The following is a 13,166-nucleotide window of genomic DNA, read 5'->3' on the forward strand; positions in this document are numbered from 1 at the left end:
GAAGAAAACAAACAAAATAACTTTCATACTGATATAAAAGAAAATTTGACTAGAAATGCATAAACTATTTCACTGTAGGTAAGCTCAAATGTATACAGATCAGTTGTCTCCAAGTTAGAGAAATTTATGAAATATAATACCAATAACAATTTTAAGGAAGCTGATAAAATAATTTTAAATTTGACTTGAAAATTAGACAAATGGTGAAAACAAAACAACATTGAGAGTAAACACATAGTGGAGGGGGCAGCAACTTAATTAAAAATGGTAAAAAAATATGTTATCAAGTGAAAATGATTTAAAACTTTTGCATGAAAAGGCACACAGATAGAACATAATACAAAACTATGAGCAATACAATCCATATCATATAATTGAAACATCATAGTGCTTTTCTATGAAATAAACTTTTAAGAACAAAGACATTTTTAATGGTGATAGAAATTTCATTGCTTGTAACATCTATTGCAAACCGGGAAATAGGGAAATGAGGCCGACAACCAAGGACAACATCCCTGGATGATCAGAATTATTATGTGGAAAATATATCTTTGGGTGAATTCTTATATATTTATTTGTTTTTATTATCTATAGTACTTTAGTCTGGGAAGTTGTGGGTTCTTTCCATCAATCCCAGACATTAGGCACTTCATATATAGTCTCTCAATACTTAGCTTTTACTTGAAATGCTTAAGAAATATCCCCAATGTCCCTCAGTTCTTGACGGGAGGCAGACCCAGGACTATTTACAGAAGGACAAGTAAGAGCTATTCTACATGTTAAAACAGGGGATTATAATTAATGGTGGCACTAAATCTTCTATTTTAAGATTTGGATGTCTGGTCTTTTTGAAAGCTTTCTTTTCTTGCTTTGCCTTTCAATGAGTGTGCTTCCTATACATTTACTATGCATACCAGTTTCAGTGTTTCTATTTACTTTGGCCCAGTGCTAGCCCTGTGAATTGGGAGAGTTTTTGCATTTGTATGGGAACCACTCCTGGCTCCAACTTAACATATGCAAAGGTTGTGCTTAACTGAACCTTCCCCGGATCCCAACAGACAATGCTGAACTCAATAGAAAATTCCACTACAGATGGAAACCACCTTAGGCCTGGAGAAACTGCCTTGAAGGTGCTAAATAGAAACTATCTTATCTTAGAAGCCATATTGTCCCACTCCCTGCTTGCTTGTGACCTTCCCCTGTAAAACTCCATACCCCTCTTACTCGGAGAGGTTATGGTCTTTTTTAGCCTGATCTCCCGCAGCTCAAACATGCCAAATAAATTCTAATAGACCAATTTTGGTCTCCTGCGACTCATTCCTCCGGCCGTGCCTAACACTACAGCGTTATGTAAGAAAAGCATGTCTGGATAAGACAAAATATAAGCAAGATGACCTTATAATCTGTTCAATAGTTTGCTCTAATTTTGATTGAATATTCAACAAACCCATGATTAATAATAATAATAATAATAATAATAATAATAACCAACATTTGTTGGTGTCAGGAAAGGAATAAGCATTTTACATATATTTGTTTCATTTAGTCCTCACAACAAATAGCATGATTAGATATTATCATCATTATTATTAAATATATGGAGAAACTAAAGCACAGAGAGTTTAAGTTACATTCCTGGAAACATACAATTAATAAAGAGCATACTTGGGGTTTGAATTCAGGCATTTTGACTCCAGAGCCCACGATTTTTATCGTTGTGGGTTACTGCTTCTTTGTAATATTAATGTTTGACTTCTTTACTAGATCTCTGAAGTTTTCACAAACTCTCTTCCTGATAGCCAGGGAGATGTCTCATTTCCTATTGCATCCACAGCAATGTTTTTCAAACATGGAAAAATATTAAAATCACCTAGAGAAATTAAAATAATTACAGATGTCTGGGATCTATTCCAAAATAATGGAGATTGGATCCGTAGGGCGTGTTTTGAAAAGCTGGCCAGGTGATTCTGATGAACATTGAGGGTTGCAAATCACTGATGTGCAAATATAGAAACAGATGAAAGTAAGTAGTCATTTCTTGGATACCTTATAAGATATTTTATGTATACTATAAATGGCATAAATATATATATTTTATATTTGTAATGGTATACACGTCTTATCTATTTTTATAAATTTTCCATGATATACAAAGGCGTAAGCATTTGTTTTACTTTTGGTAAAATGTTATACCCATCAAGACAGACAGCCCCAAAAGATGTCTGATCTTCTATAGTAATCTATAGAAGATATTCCCTGATCTTTTATAATAATGATTGTCTTTGTCATTTAGTAGCTAATTACATAAGGTCTTATAACAACTCTTCTATTTCAACTTGGGACAAAATTTTTTGGTAATTTTAAAAATTGGAAGAATAACTTTGAAAACACAATGCATACTCCATATTTAGACTTCAAAGATGGCAGAAAAGTAAAAAGAAGAATGTGAAAAATCTTACAAGGCATGATTAATCAACTTTTAATATTGAGTGAACAGCATTACGGACTTTTCCTCTGCTTATATATGGGTGGAAACCTAGATTTCTTTTTATTTTTTATTTTCAGCTTTACTAAGATGCAATTAACATATAATATTGTAAAAGTGTAAAGTGTACAAAATAATGATTTGATACACCTGGTGAAATGATTACCATAATAAGGTTGGTTAATAAATCATCACCTCACATAAGTATAATTTGTGTTTTGTCTGTGTGTGGTGAGAACATTTAAGGTCTAGTCTCTTAGCAACTTTTAACTATATAATACAGTATTGTTAACTATATATTAGATCTGCAGAACTTATTCATCTTACAATTGCAAGTTTGTACCCTTGGACCAACATCTTCCCATTTCCCCAACTGCCGAGCCCCTGGCAACCACCATCTAATTTGTTTCTATGAGTTTGGCTTTTTTTTTAGATTCCACATATAAGTGATATAATACAGTATACACCTTTCTCTGTCTGACTTATTTCACTTAGCATGATGCCCTCAAGGTCCATTTATGTTGTCGCAAATGGCAATGATAGTACTGATCAAAGATAAAGGGTGGAAAATGTCAATGGTTCTCAAACTTGGATGTCTACAGGACAGTTCGTGATTTTTATAGAAAGTGAAGATTCTTATATCCAAGACTTTTGTGCAAGTATAGGTATTTTTAATTTTTTCAAAAGTAACCTAGGTAATTTTGATGTAGGTTGTTGTCAGACCATATGAAATCAATACAAAGGAAGAAGGGAAATAGTACTAGGTAGTGAAAAGAATGCTAATTCCACCTCCCAATTGTCTTTACTGGATTGGTCTGTACTCAGGAGAGGTATGGGAAAAAGGGCTTCTTTGGTAGAAAGTTGGGTTTCAGTTAAGTATAGTTGTTAAAAAAAATGTTTCCTGGGGTTCAACATAATATGTCTCCAAGAAACTTGAATTCTAGTAATTCAAAATCTGGCCTTCAGGGTTTTAATTTACTTCATTTGAGTGTTTATGTTTCTCACTCCTTCTCTAGTGAGGATAGTAACATCCTTGGTGGAGGGAATGGTGACCTGGCCATTCTTAAAATATTATCCCAGGGTCAAAGCATTAGAGCCCATTTCACCCTCCTCCCCTACTGCCACTTGGTGCTGAGGATTCTTCATGTCCCAATCTGATCCCCAGAAATGTTGGGGGCGTAGTTTACCTCAATATTTAATGTCCCTTTTTAAGACACATGTATTATCCAAATTTTCATGCTATATTGTCCTTTTTTAGTTTGTGTATCCTATCGGTACTGATTTTTTAAAATATGATATGCTGTAAGCCTAGGGTGGAGAGAAAATATGTTTGCGTTTCTGCAGAATTGGAGATTTATGAAAAAATTTCACTTACATTTGGGATGATATCATAAGAGCAAGGCTTGGGTTGTTAGAACTCCAGAGGGATTTAGCTAAATCCAGTACGTATTTGCATTTCAACAGAAAATGAGACCTTGGAGACATCTCTACATTGCAGAGTCCTGGGACAGAGCTTATCTGGCCCTTGGAAACATGTACATATTTATATTCCAAAAGGTTCAAGTAATAACTCTGGTTTTTTTTCCATCACATCTCCATGGAACAAAATTAGGAGGGGAGAAGATACCTGCCTCTTGCTCCTGAATATAAGCATAAAAAATACATTTTTCTCCATTCCACGCCTATTATAATGACTTCAAAGTTCGTAAGCATAGGACATTTGACCTGATTTTCATGTCACTTCAGGAGTAAAAATCAAGGTGTGACAAACAATGTGGTCATTATTTGCATTTAAGTGAATTTGCATTTTAAGTGAATGATAAATATGTGCCTGACCCAGAACACATCATGTGAGCATTCAGGATGAAATTGAATGAAGATGATTATCAAAAGCACAATAGTGAGTTTTATTCTCATTGTGTGTGTGTGTGTGTGTGTGTGTGTGTGTTATACATGACTGAATGGTCCTGAAAAGTGCTGCACAATTGACTAATTATTATGGAAATTCTTTGTGACATTTTATTTAACATGGACATACAAGTGAATGCCTTTATAACACGCACTCTATGAACATTTTATGAGATTCTTTGTTACTTTACTCCTTTGCATTATTGCTTTGTTCATACATTTTTAATGTCTGAATTGAAAAAGAATTTTCATGGGATATTACTACAGAGTGGAAATTAAAATATGACTCCATATAAATCCACTGCATTAAAAATATGTATTAGTGTGTACACCCAAGTGTACGTAATTAGAAAGTAGTCCTAGTGAGAGCTCTAGGTTTCATAAGCCGGGAGAATGAAGGTTGAATGTTTTATTTATTTATTTTATTTTATTTTATTTTATTATTTTTTTAAAGATTTTTTTAAATAGGGGAATTGGGGGAGGGGAACAGCACTGGGGAATCGGGGGTAGGGGAACAGATAAGTTGCTGTCCTTTTGTTGTTCAGTCTAGTTGTGGAAGACGTTGCTTCACTGGCCCATGTTGGTATTACCATTGTGCTCTTCCTGCGTGAGGCAGATCGGTCGCCGGCCTCTGGACAGCCACTCACAGAGGCTCTTGGCAGCTCATATCGGCTGCCGGCCACTCACGCTGGCTACCGCCCACACACGGTAGCTTATGGCAGCCCACTGAAGCAGGAGCTGCAGCCTATGCCGTTGCTGGCAACTCATGGCAGCCCAGCTCCAGGTCGAGCTGTTGTTCACCATCTTAGCTGTAGAGGGCACAGCATCACTGACCCTCATGTGGGATCCGAACCCGGGCCCTACTGCTCAGAGCTGGCGTCCCAAGCCAACTCTTAACCAACACGCCACTTGGCCCACCCTGCTTACGCTTTTTTGAGCCCTGTGTTTCTTCTATTGGGGGAATTTGGTGATATAAAAATGGTTCCTACCTTTGAAGTAATATACAGACTAATTGGGAGACATACAAAAGGCAAGTGTAGACTTCAGAAAAGGAAAGAGATCCACGTGATTTAAATTTATCAACCAAAGACTTTTTGATGAGGTAGGGATTATTTGGGATCTTAAATGATGTATTGGATTTGGATCAGAAGTAGAGAGAGAGAAAGATGTTTGCTAGGAGGAAGTGGCACGAATAGAATATAGAGTGTGAACAAATAATACGCACTTAAGAAATTGTGTGGATAGGTTGTTATAGTTAAAGTTTGGGATTAGAAAATTAGACATATATAGTTGAGATACTGGGTATCAGCATAAAAAGTTAGGAATTTGTTATGTGGCCATGATGGGATTAAAAACATTTACTCTTACAACAATGAGATGAATTAAAAGAAGAGGTACTGGAGACAGAAAGCACAGACCAATCAGAATGTTCTTCCAAATGCTGAAGGAGGAAAGTGATAACAATCTCTACTCAGATCATTGTGATGGGGACTTAAAGTAAGAGCTTATGTAGGAGAGATCATGACGTTTGCCACACCTAATAATCAACTACAAAAGGAGGGCCTAGGAAGAGAAACTATTACAACTAACTCTGGGTTTTCCAGTATTTGAAAGAGATTGACAATGATAGTGACAAAATAGGTCTTGGTAGAAAGCAATTATATATACTTACTGCAGAAAAGATGGTTTGTAAATATTTGCTTTCCTCCTTGTAAAGTAAGCATGTTAAAGTCACTTTGGACTAGGACTGTTATTGATATTCTTTCATATTGCTATAATTGCAAAGATAAACTATATTAACCCTAAACCAAATTATATGAAAGAATTTCAATGTTAGATTTCCCTTCAATGCAATGAAGCATTGGCCCTTCCCTGTGAATAGATAACCTCTACAGGGTGTACAGTTAGCGTTCAACCACATTCATGCCTTCAAAAGATCTCACAGACTAATAGCATTAAGTACAAAAAAAGGGCTGAGGCAAGGCAGAGAGTGAATGCTACAATCAACAAAGAAACAATGTGTTAGGGACTTGAAAACGGCTAGAGATCACTAGGAAAGAAACCAGGAAAAATTGCATAGGACAGTCATTGTTTAAGATGGCCCTTGAAAGTTTGATAGGTGTTCACAAGAAGCTTAAAACATTTTTGTTTAAAAAATGTAATTCAGCATACATTGTAATTCTCTTTTGCTTTTTAATTTCCTCAGCTATGTTGGCTCATATGTTCATTTTATTATGTTGTTCAAAAATAGTGAATGTATACTAGATAACATGTAGATATCTGAGATTTGATGAATGGAGAAACGGACAGCAACGTTAGCAGATTATTACCAAGCTTCTATCAGCCAGTTCCAATGCCCTAACTTAATCTGCCCAATTTTCCAACCATGTTAAATGGTTACATATCATTTAATCATCACTCTTAAGCTAACTTCCCCACTTAGCAAATTTCAACTATGCAATACAGTATTGTTAACTATAGTCACATTGCTGTACATTAGATCTCCAGAATTTATTCATTTTGTATAACTGAAATTTTGTACCCCTTGACCAACCTCTCCTCATTTCTCTCTCCCATTCCTCACCCCACCTTAGTTCCTGGCAACCACCATTCTACTCTTTGTTTCTATGAGTTTGACTATGTTAGATTCCACATTGAAAATAGGAACCAGTGGATGTTGCCATTGCTGTGTCATTGTTATGTCCTGTTGTAGAATCCTGACAGCAAGCATATACAGTGATTATATAGTCACAATTTCATGGAAAGGCTATAAATAAAAAGAAAAATTCATGTTTTTTTTTAAAACTCAGCACAGCAGATATGTTTTATTCCCTTGTGCAGAGAGATGGATATCAGAAAAACAAAATGAATTAACGTTTATGGAGTTTGTAGTACACACAATTTTTTTTAAAGTTAAATTGTTATCAGTTTATTTTTTTATTATTTATATATATATGTATATTTTAATTTTATTGTTAGTTTCAGGAACACACAATATTTTGTGTTGTGAGGAGCGCTAAGGGTGTGTAGATAATATAATTTTGTGCTTCAAGGCTTTGTTTTTGTCTAGTTTTTGTCATTTAGGATGCTTCTAGTCATAAATAACTGGATAGATGAGTAAAATAGTTTAAAGATAAGGAAATTCAATATATTATATGACATGAAATCTGGTGGTAGAAGGCTATATGGATAGTTATTCAGTTTCTCAACAAAATGATCAGAGAGTAATTTTCACACAGCCATTTTTTAGCCTGCTGGAGTCTACACACAGCACCTTTATACAGTTATTCATGGGACAGAATGAGTGGCATCTCTTCTTGTGCTTCTCTTTTTCCAGGAGGCAAATCTCTAAGCCCCACAGCAGTTCCCCTTGCATCCCACTGACCAGAATTAGATTCCATACTTATGGCTAAACCAGTGGAATGGAAAACCACAAAAGTGGAATTCTCAGCAAAGAAGAAAGAAGCTGGGAAGGTAATCACAGTTTTCTCTGGGATTCCAGTATGTCTAGATAGTGCTAGTTATAGTTGGAGACTAGTGTGAAAGTTGTTGATATCATAAAGTTACAGCACAAAGTATTGGGTTGTTGGAAAAGTCATGATGCATTTTTGCAATGAAAAACATAGAAAAAATACTTCATGACTTTTCCAACAACCCAATATCTACTATGAAGTTCTTCTTGTTACTGATGAGGAAATCAGGGTCTATTCAATTTAGTTGATTTGGTCAGGATCATGCCACAGAGGAGCAGGACCTGAATCTACTTAAAAAAAAATTATTGTGGAACAATGTGTTTTTCCCAGGACCCATCAGCTCCAACTCAAGTTATTGTCCTTCAATCTTAGTTGTGGAGGGCGCAGCTCAGCTTCAAGTCCAGTCACCGTTTCCAATCTATATATAGTTGCAGGGAGCAAAGCCCACCATCCCATGTGGGAATTGAACCAGCAACCTTGTTGTTAAGAGCATGTGCTCTAACCAACTGAGCCATCTAGCTTCCCACTGGCAGCTCAGCCTGTTGTTGTTTTCAATCTAGTTGCAGAGGGCACAGCTCACTGGCATGTGGGAATCAAACCGGCAACCCTGTTACTCAGAGCACGCGCTATAACCAACTGAGCCACCTGGCCACCTCCCTGAATCTACTTTACCAGCTTTCTACTCCAACATTCTTTCTATCATGATTATTTTCTCTATTTAAAAATTTTAATCCGGGCCAGCCGAGTGGCGCGATGGTTAAGAACTCGCTGGGGATGCCAGAGAGCCCCGGTTCGGATCCCACATATGAGGGCCAGTGACACTGCCCTCCACAGCTAAAAAATGCTGAACAACAGCTCAACCTGGAGCTGGATTGCCATGAGTCGCCGGCGACGGCGTAGGCTGCAGTCCCTGTGGCAGTGGGTTGCCATGGGTACCGTATGTAGCCAGCAGCCAGCGTGAGCAGCCAGCAGCCAGCGTGAGCGGCCAGCAGCCGCAGTGAGCGGCCGTCCAGAAGCCGGCGACTGATCTGCCTTGCCAGGGAAGAGCGCAATGATAGTGCCAACTTGGGCCAGTGAAGCAACGTCCTCCACAACTAGACTGAAGAACAAAACGACAGCAACTTGTCTGTTCCCCTTCCCCCAATTCCCCAGCACTGTTCCCATCCCCCCAATTCCCCAATAAAAATCTTAAAAAAAAAATTTTAATCCTCTGTTTTCACTAGTCCATTAGCAAACATTATCTTCAGGGGCTGACGGGGAGACCTATGCAATTGAAGTTCTTTTTTATTAGATCTATGCATGAACAGGAATGACTATGTTTTCAAAGACATTTCACATAAAATTATTGTTTAAAAGAAATCTGACTTATTTTCATATTTGACTTTTTAAAACAATGAGTGACTACAGTATAATTGCTTTTATCTTCATTAAAATGCATCATAATATAAATGCTTTTTAATTTGAAGAGTTTTATCTGGTTTTTCACTGCATTGTCTTATTATCAAATACATTTTCCTTTGAGGTAAACATAACTTTTTTCATTTACCAAATTATTTTATTTTCATCCTATTATGTATTTTTTTCACATCTGTGGTTTTGAAATAATTTTTATAATGTTAACTCTATTAGTTTAAGTTGTGTTCACTGAAATGGAGTTCAAAGGCTCGTACTGTCACCAGACTTAAGCCCAGTTTGTTCTACCTTAATGCTACCTCTGACTCAATTGCACACGTTTCCATCACTCCAGATTGATCTCTTTGGTTCACCCCTGTAGGCTGGTCCATTATGTAGGGCCCAGCAGGACTACATTTCTCACTTTGAAGTTTAACTTCTCCTTCTCTTAAAGGTTTAAAAGTAAATCTGAGAATCAAACTATGTAATACATATTTTTTATTTTTAGCTGAGCCATCCTGCCACCTGTTGGCAGCTCAGCAGCAGCTCAGCTCGGGCTGGGAATCGAACCGGTGACCCTGTTGCTCAGAGCTCACACTCTTGAGTGAGCTCTTAGCCAACTGAGCCACTCAGCAGGCCCTTGTAACACATTTTTAAAATTTTGTTCTTGTCTGGAGTAATCTCCCTACATCTATTGTCTAATATTGTCTCTATTGATTAAATGTGAGATAGCAGAATACTGAGCCGATATTTTGTAATCAGGTGTATCTCTCGGGTTTCCTTAAATCTTACCCAGTCAGCTTTCTACCTTTCTGAGGTCGGTTACCTGTTTATTTCTTGTTTACAAGCCCTTTCTCCCTCCCAATACCCTTCACTGGTAAACTTTACTGCCATTAACAAAACAAGAATGGATAGAGCCTGCACTTCGAAAGAAAGAGTGTACAAGGACATGTGAATTAGTGGATTATCAGAAAAGATAGTGCCATTCTCCATTAACTGCTGCCAACTATCAGTCAAGTGTATTACTTCCACAGGACACTTTAGGTCTCCTTGGCTCTTGCACCATTTGTGTTTCCAAGGCCAGGCCTAGGTTATTTTCAGTTGGTAACTTGACTATGTGTCATTAAGACATAGCAGATCTTCATTTCATGGAGATGTGGAGAGCTCCCTGTACATTGACTGTGACAGAGTTGAGGGCTCAACGGGTGGCAATGTATATGTCCCCGAATCCCTGCTTCACATCAATCCCAATACCTGCTTGCAATAAAGAATTCTCTTCCACTACCTCCACTCTTTTCTAAAAGATATTAGGCGCTATATAGTCTAATAGAAAGAACACTTCCTTTCTCTGAGGCTGGACCTCTTTTTTATTACATTTACATTCTGGCTATGTATTGTCCCTGATGTTATTCCTCTGCATTTTAAAATTGTATCTCAAATCTATTCCAACCCGCATCTATAATTTATCTTGTTTATCAGTATAATCACCTCTTGTGCTTTTTTATGTCTTTCCTGGGAAAAGTATTTCCCCAAAACCCTTCTGTCTAATCTGCTTGAATCATTGCTCTTGTCACGTTACTCCTTGTTTAGAAACAAAGTCTCTCATGCTGGCATTTAAAGCCTCTGCAATGTGACTCCTGCATCCCTTGGGCGCATCACTCCTTGTCTCCTCTTTTCTTATGCACGATCCAAATGGTACTTCTTCTTTCCTAAACAAACACTATGCTTACCTATCTCTTTGCCTTATACCACATGCCCTTTCTGATCGGATACACCTTTTCCCTTGCCCCAAACACAACCCGTTCAAAATTCTAACACTCTTCAGTGCCCATCTCAAATGCCACTTCCCTCCTTGGGCATTTGTTTCAATACCTTGTCACCTTTTACCTAATAACACAGTAGTTTGTCTACTTGGCATTGTTCTTTTACTTATTTACATATTTCTTTCAAGCAAGGATGACATCTTAGTCACTTTAATCATTATTTATAGTGCATGGTATTCTCTCCGACATCTGACTTTTATGGGGTCTTTTAGACTCTGAGGTCAGTGTTACTATATAAATATTTTTTACAATACCCTTAATTCATGTTTTAGCTCTTCTAATTTGTCTCTTAACACTTAGACTAAGACCTTGTGTTTCATCTCAATCTACTGTTTGTTGTGCCCCCATTTCTGTATCTTTGCCAATGAGTGGCATTTTTAAAGTAATGTAATTTTTGCTGTACTATGTTTCAATTCTTTTAATATAATTTTAATTAATCTGTATATCCTCTTAGTTGATACTTCTTTGCAACTAGGCTACTGACATCTGTGACCCAAGTCCAATCCTGATGCTCATTCTTTTTTATTAGATCTATGAAACTTCTATTTATGCAAGTTTCCCTACATACCTCCCCAAGAAGGGGAAGCCCTTTCATTGTACTTCTCACCACTGGGTTGATACAGGTATGGATACTGTTGGGCCCAAAATACACATTTAAACTACTTTTTATCCTAACCCCAAATTCACAACGTATCCATTGCTCTTCTAGGTGAACTGTTCAGAAGAGTGAAAGAAACATTTTTCCATTTTTTTAAGGAAACAGCTTTATCGAGGCATAATTAATATACAAAGAAGTGCACATAGTTAATTTGCACAATTTGATGAGTTTTTACACATGCAACACCCATAATACTATCACCACAATCAAAGTAATAGACATATCCAACTTCCAATGGGTATAAAGTTTCAGTTATGCTACATGAGTAAGTTCTAGAGATCTGTCGTATAACATGGTACCTATAACTGACAATATAGTATTATGCCCTTCAAAATTTAAGAGAGTAGAGCTCATGTTCAGTGTTCTTATCACAATCAAAGAAAGGGACACAATGAAAGACAATGTTTTACTTAATAATAATCACCATCTGCACTGAAATGATTGTCATTTCATTTCCATTCACAAAATGACTGGATTTGGGGACAGGGAAGATCAAAGTTTAGCACATTTGAAGGTTCCATCCTTCAAGGCCACTTGAGATCCATTTCATACCCTAGAGGACTGACACTGGAAGTGGAAACACGTGATCTGAATATATTTGGCTTTCCTTTAGGGAGCAGTTTACACACATCCAGATGGATTTTGTTCAAATGAGGATATAGAAAGGAAAGTAATCATAGAAGCACTCCTGACCAGGACCACCTAATTCCCCCGAAAGGATTTTCTATATGGTGGAGCTGGTAAATGTATAGAAATATACTTTTCAATTCACAGAAAAAATTGTGGTAATAACATTTCTATATAAATATACTCAGGTTTACAGGTGTTCTCTTTGTCTTGTCAAGGCATTTTGCTTTCAAATTTCTTTTACTGTTAGTTCTTATTAACATGTATAAAATATTTTCTAGCATAATTTTAAAATTACTTACCTAAGACTGTCCTTTATACTAGTTTTTATAAAGTCATCAACTAGATTTGTAGGTCTCTTCATACTGCTTTCTCAGGACATGATGGGCTGATATTCTATATAATAATTAATTTATCACTTCAGTGCAATTCATGTTTATTCCTTTCCTTCAGGTCATTTTACTCATATTGTGTAGGGAGAAAAATAATTTTATACTTTTGTTACAAAACTTGTAAATATTTGTTTTGATAATCTTTGATTTGCAATTGTCCTCTCCTTGAAAAATAATTTTGTAGCCTCTGTGAGGGGGTGACTGATGGTTTACAAGTTTTAAGTTATAAATTGGGAAAAACTACATTCTTGTCTCAAAAGGTAAAGGGCTTGGTTTATGAAAACAAAGCAACCACCTTCTGATTTTTTGCTAGCCAATATTAAGGTGTATTTTCTTGCATTATTTTTTTCTATTTCAGTTAGAAGATACAACATATATTTAAAATTTTTTTGGCCGGCCGAGTGGCGC

The sequence above is a fragment of the Hipposideros armiger genome, unplaced genomic scaffold (genome assembly GCF_001890085.2).
Source record: "Hipposideros armiger isolate ML-2016 unplaced genomic scaffold, ASM189008v1 scaffold_712, whole genome shotgun sequence".
Lineage (NCBI taxonomy): Eukaryota > Metazoa > Chordata > Mammalia > Chiroptera > Hipposideridae > Hipposideros > Hipposideros armiger.